Here is a 6,043-nt window from a genome sequence, read left to right on the forward strand (position 1 = left end):
AATCCTCACAGATGGGTGACGGCTCAGAGAAAAGCTGCAGCACCAGCAGTTTCTGGGGGCTAACTCTCACATGCAGCTTTTACTGTCGACCTCAGAGACCGCAGATTCTCTGACTTTGTCTGCGTCGGCAACTCCTGCTAAGCCTCAGGGAGCCTCTGCGTGATCCCGTAACTGAGTCTCCATTCCTAACGCGCGGGACCCGGCACGTCCTAATCAAGCCCGGACATGGCTGCCCTGCAGTGAATCAACGCCTGTAAAAAAATAAAATAAAAAAGAAGTAGAAACAGACAGAAGCTTCACAAACTCCTCTACAAGCTCCCACGTACTTCACCCACGTACACGCTCTCGCTCAGTCAAGTCACGCGCTTACTCACGTATGTAAATGTGCTTCGGCTGGTGCAGCGCCTCGTGAACAGTCCGAACCGTTTGGCCTGCTATGCTAGCTATCAGACTTGTTTTTGTGTCTCTTCCCGGCTGACAATTACTGTTTTGGAGCTCCGTGTTCGGACACGGGCCCCACGCCGTGTGTGGAGGTGGGTTGGAGCAGTCTGGAGGTTGCGAGCACGAGCAGCGCAATTAGCAGTTTGCGGTCTCCTCTCTGCACACTAATTACCTCGCGTTTAATGCAGTTTACACTGAGCTGCTGCTGCTTTTAGGAAGCCCTGCACCAAAAATAGACTCCGTCTGGGGTAAATTAGGAGCCTTGTAGGGTCACAAATTATGGTGTAATTGTTTTCTTGACTGCAGTTGTTTACTTGTATCCCGAGCAGCTAAGCTACCTGAGATTTCTGGAGTTGAGAAAGTGATGAGGAATTCACTCTTTGAATATTAGAAAAGACAAAAATAGGCTAGAAAAACAAGGATCAGTTAATTCCAGTGTTTAAGCCATGCGAAAGCGCAATGGGATATTTATGGTGCTTTGCAACCTTGTTGCCTCACAACCGCAGATTTCACTGAATTTCATTAGGATTTAATGTGAGCGACCAACACAAAGCAGTGAAGACTCTTTACTTTAGAACAACCTTTCAATGTAAAACAACTGAATGTATTTTGGGGGTATTTTGCTACCAGCTTTGCACTTTTATAAATAGCGTTTTTTGTGAGTTTAGTCTCTGCAAGATCAGTTAGCCTTAGTCAGATGTAAAACATTTGTGAAAATCCCTTGTTTCAAGTCTTAGCACATATATAGGTCTAAACTTTGATCTAAACCATTCCATTGTATCTGTTTGCAATTCTTGGGTCAAAGTTCATCCAATCTCATGTAATTTGCAAGAGACTTTTAGAGGTGGACGAAATATCGATAATATCAGTAACATCAGTATCAATACTGATTGATACTAGCATAAAATCAATATCAAGTTGATCTACACTTTTTACTTTCAGATTCCATCTTGAAATTTTATGTTTGTATTGTAGTTTCTCAACTCTGCCTCAATTTTTTTGTTCTGATTTGTTCTCATAGTATTTCACACTTTGTTAAATATCCAATATATATATATATGTGTGTGTGTGTGTGTGTTTGTGTGTCAACATGCTATTAAAGTATTTTGTAGATAAAATTTTTCCAAATTCAGAATAATACAAACTATAAATCAGAAATACCTAATAGCATCAGTTTCACATTCAGACTTGAATAAAAATATCGGTATCAGTATCAGTATCAGTGATACAATCCATGCATCAGATTGATATCAAAATATGCAGTATTGGACATCTCTAGCAGGTTTTCTTAAGTTCAAAATGATTTGAACGCCAACTGTTTTAAACATTTCATTCAACTATGACGTTTGCTTCTCATAGGAAATGAGCAAGGCATCTCTCAAAACATAGTAAAACTATTTAAAAAGGAGTGTCAATAATTTTTTATGTCTACTATTTTTCTTGAATGAATCATCTTTGGGAATAAGTGTAATGACTTATTTATCAGTTGGAACTCAGATCACAACCCAAGAGAGGTTATATGAGTTGTGTTAACAAATATCAAAGTGTATGAGACGGTTGATAATTTCTTCTTGGGATTGGCTTTCTGGTCAGACAGGAAGGTGAACGACCGGCAAAACAAACAGGAAACAGGAAGTGCCGGAATACCCAACAGAGGTAGATTCCCAGGAAGTCGTCTCGTCTTTGGAGACTCTGACCTAAACAAACCTGAATCCCCTGAAAAATACCTGTTATTGATCATTATGTCCTACTGGGGATTGTTTGACCCACACGAATGTAAGGTCAGCATCATTAGCCACCCTAGTGAAATCACTCAAAACTTTAAATATTTCCATGGAAGCAAATGACCCTGATAAAAACTGTTTGCGCTTGTATTGCTTAGAAAAGAAAAAAAGAGTCCACAAATCCTGATCAGGTGATGCTGAAGTGTGACAAGAAAACGAAAAAAATCACAAGGTCAGAATAATTTTCCCTTTTATTCTCTTTTCTTCTAAAACTCACCTGAAAATTTAATAAGCTTTCATGCCACACCTGAGTAAATCAACCAAGTAAATCACCCTAATCTTTAGCTCCTTCCATGATGCTCCCACCGCCATGTTTCATCATAGGGATAGTGTTTTCAGGATGGTTGTAGGATTGTTTTCATACTATTTTGCAGTAAGGCAGAAAAATGCTCAGCTTTGATCTGGTGTTCCCCTACATGCCTTGAACTAATCTGCAAATGGAACTTCTTGTAAGTTTTTCCGTGTTATAAGATGTAAGCCATATTTGTAGAGCACACAGTGTCATTTATAATCACTCCTTTGTGTTGAGTTATAAATGGGGCTGTCAATCGATTCAATGTTTTAATCAGATCAAGCACACTGTAGCGCTGTTTAATCATTATTAATCACTATGCCTAACTTTGTAAGCTTGAAATATACGTATGAACGCAGTTGTACTTCTTGCAGGAATTGACAAACTCCTCCTTCTTCCACACTTCATCCAATTAAAATGCAAACAATTACCTGGCTGTATTGTTTTAGCAGAAAGCCTATAATGTAGTCTCTCAGAGCTCAATAGAAACTAAGTTGTGAACTTGTTCAGGGAATAAGTGACAGATAAAATATATTTTATTTTCTAGTTCTTGGGCGCCACACCTATTTCTGACTCCGCCCTGGGCAACTGCCCATATATAGTCCAAATCAAAAACGGCCAATCTATGCAAGTTTTCATAAAATGTTTAAGAAAATGTTTTCTCAAACCAAACATGTCTGAAGATTCTCTGTTTTCCAGGTTTTTATAATCAGGAAGGTTTAAAGGAAGCCATTTAATTTAGAAATGCCTCTCTCTATTCATCTATGGATCTTGTGCAATGAGGCGCCAGTTTCTTGACAGGTGGACTAGCAGCGCAAAGAAAAGTTGAAAAATGTTAAACTTTAGTTACTCTCTGTGCTGTCGCAGAAAACTTTCACCTTTCAGGTCGAAATAGCCAGTTCGATTAATCTGCTTTATGTGATCATTACGACAGGCCTATTTACGACACAAAATCCTAATGAAATTAATTGAACTATGTGGTCTTTGCATCACGGGGAAATATTTTTGAGAAATTAAACAAACAAGATGCAACATGACATGTTTCCTCGTTGCTGCAGGGCGACTTGCAACACATTCGCTGCGAGAGACTGTTGTCACTCCTCTTATCTGATTTTCTTTAGAAAATTCCCTGTCAAGATTTGCAACACAAACAAACCTGAGTAACACTAAAAACATTCAACTTCCAGAAAACTAGCGGTACACACCCACCACAACGCAGGAAAAACATTAACCAAAAAAAACCACACACACACACACATCTGCAACATTTGAAGTCTTTGATAGTTTATCCTCATGTCAAGAAAAACTCCATTTTCCCCTCTTTCATTTGTGACTCTGAAAGCCTGGACTTAGTCATCTTCACAGTGCCTGTCAAACAGTTCACTGCTTTGTCATTCCTCATCACAGTGTCAGCCTGAGAACAGAGTCATTTATTATCACATCTACGTCCAAAACAAAGAAAAGTTTGTTATGGCGAATTTTTTTATTTTTTTTATCAGATCTAGAAGCGTGTCGTCTTCTGCCGCTGCGAACGAGAGCGGCACTTAGTCGTCAGTGGAGCCTTGTTTGCTGCAACCGTTTTTTTTTTCTCTTCTCCTTTCTTCTTTTTTTTCCACATGAGAAAAAGGGAAGAGTCTGATGTTTCTTGTGTTTTGAAGCACAGGTCCTGGTCCTAATGGGGCTTTGCTCTGCGTTTTACTGTAAAGCGCGAGGACAGAAATAGCCGAACGATGCCTGGAGGCGAGAGGCTCGCATCCATAACGACCCCGGCCTTGTGATTGAAGAGGCCCCTCTAAAAAGGCAGAGCAGGTGGGAGTGTAGGTGGTCTCCCCCCAGCGCTCTCCTCACACAGAGTACGCACACACACGTACACACACAGGAACGCTGCTGGTTTTATGTACTGCTGCTTCGCTCTTTGCCTCTGCTAACATTGATTTGATCTGAGGAAATCTGCTGTTCTCTTTTTATTTCTCCATTTTTGTCTGATGCCCCCAACGTCTTTAATCCCGATACGGTCCAGGACACTCTTGGTTTAGCTAACTGTGGACAATTTATTCCTGCATCTCAGTCCAAAGGCAGCATCTTTCAGGCACTATCAGCTTTCTCTTCTGCTGTGACTAATAGCGAGAGCTGCACTCCCGTCCCACTGACGTTCTGAAACGACAATGCGGTTTGAATGACTGGTTCAGAGCGTCTCCATTCATCCGCTTGAAATGCGGCGGCCCTCCAGGAGACAAACGAGGAAATCGTGTCCCGTGTCAACTTTTTGGAGGAAACCAGAACGTCATCAGCGTAATCAGTTGTTGTTTTGTCTTGATTGATTCAGCCACAGACATTCGATAACCGGTACATCAGCTCAGCGTTGACGGTTTCTCAAAGGACGGTTACACTTTTGCGTCTACAATTCCTTGTAAGAGTATTCATGCTTCTTGATCTCTCTGCTTGATCTTACTAGTTAAAGTGGGTTCCCATATCTTTGCAGGCTCCCAGTTGGGTCATTCTCATCATTTTTAGAGGACGGATGATCTTTCACATGTTGTGGGCTTTGTTTTCTATCTGTAGGCTACAAAGGTACATTTTCGGCTCTTCTGAAAATGTACCTTCTTCTTGCATGTGTTTTCTGTCTCTCCTGTAAATGGTCTTCTTATGGCTTTCCATCAACAGTAGCTAGTATTCATTGACATGTTATTTTAATCGGATTTCCTATTTTATGGAAACACTGTAATTGTTCAAAAAAGCACAAAAAGACCAGTAAAATTTTATAAATTTAGTTTAAAGAAACTAAAAGATTGAATGTAGAAACTAATGACAATGATCCATGTTGGTGTCAGTTTTATAGATCGGGGTCCCAACAGGGACGGCTTTCCATTGCTGATAACCAATGAAGTTTGAGATGTTCTAATTTGTTGCAAAGGAAAATCTACATGAACACCAGAACTGGATCTTAAAGAAACACTCTAGGCATTTATTAGCAGACATAAGAAGTGATTTGCTCTGACCTGACGAGTTGGAAACCTTAATACTTTACAAGAACTGAAGGCCACAAGCTCTGAACATGCATACTTATTATTTCCATTCCAATTTTAGAAAGGGATTTTTGTGTATAGCCATATCTGAATCCCACACTGCTTCTTTTTGGTGCTTCCTCTTCTTTTTTTTTTCCCCTTCCCACATGTCTGGCATAGTTAGACATCTTTACAACACGCACCTGTGCTTCCCCTCTCCAAACCAACATCTAGGCCTTTGTATCTCTGATCCATCCCACGGATGTGACAAACCTACTCACCGATGGCCTTGATCAGAGGCGCCATGTGCTTTGAACCGTGCACGCTCACAGCAGGGGCAGTGCGTTGGCCCCATGCGTGCGTGACTGCCGACCCTTAAACCAGGCCTTTAAATAAAAAAAAAGAAGAAAAAAAAGCCACATGCAGCCAGCAGGTGCTTTTTCTCTGCATAAACCAAAAACCTCTTTCTTCCTTCATCTCTCTGCCCGCCCCTCCTTTCACAAGCACGCATTGGCCATCTG

General features: G+C 40.7%; 1 long non-coding RNA gene across 2 annotated transcripts in view; it reads right to left on the reverse strand.

Annotated features, from left to right (window-relative positions):
* Positions 1-696, reverse strand: part of LOC103143701 (uncharacterized) — a 4,202-nt gene extending 3,506 nt beyond the window's left edge. The window contains exons 1-2 of one of the 2 annotated variants that reach the window (XR_001663098.1): positions 375-696; positions 10-251 (exon numbers count right to left, since the gene is read on the reverse strand). This is a non-coding gene — a long non-coding RNA (uncharacterized LOC103143701). The remainder of the gene's footprint in view (positions 1-9; positions 252-374) is intronic. The other variant, XR_476824.2, reaches the window with a different exon arrangement.
* Positions 697-6,043: the final 5,347 nt, after the last annotated feature.

This window comes from Poecilia formosa, unplaced genomic scaffold, assembly GCF_000485575.1.
Source record: "Poecilia formosa unplaced genomic scaffold, Poecilia_formosa-5.1.2 Scaffold114, whole genome shotgun sequence".
Taxonomy (NCBI): Eukaryota; Metazoa; Chordata; class Actinopteri; order Cyprinodontiformes; family Poeciliidae; genus Poecilia; species Poecilia formosa.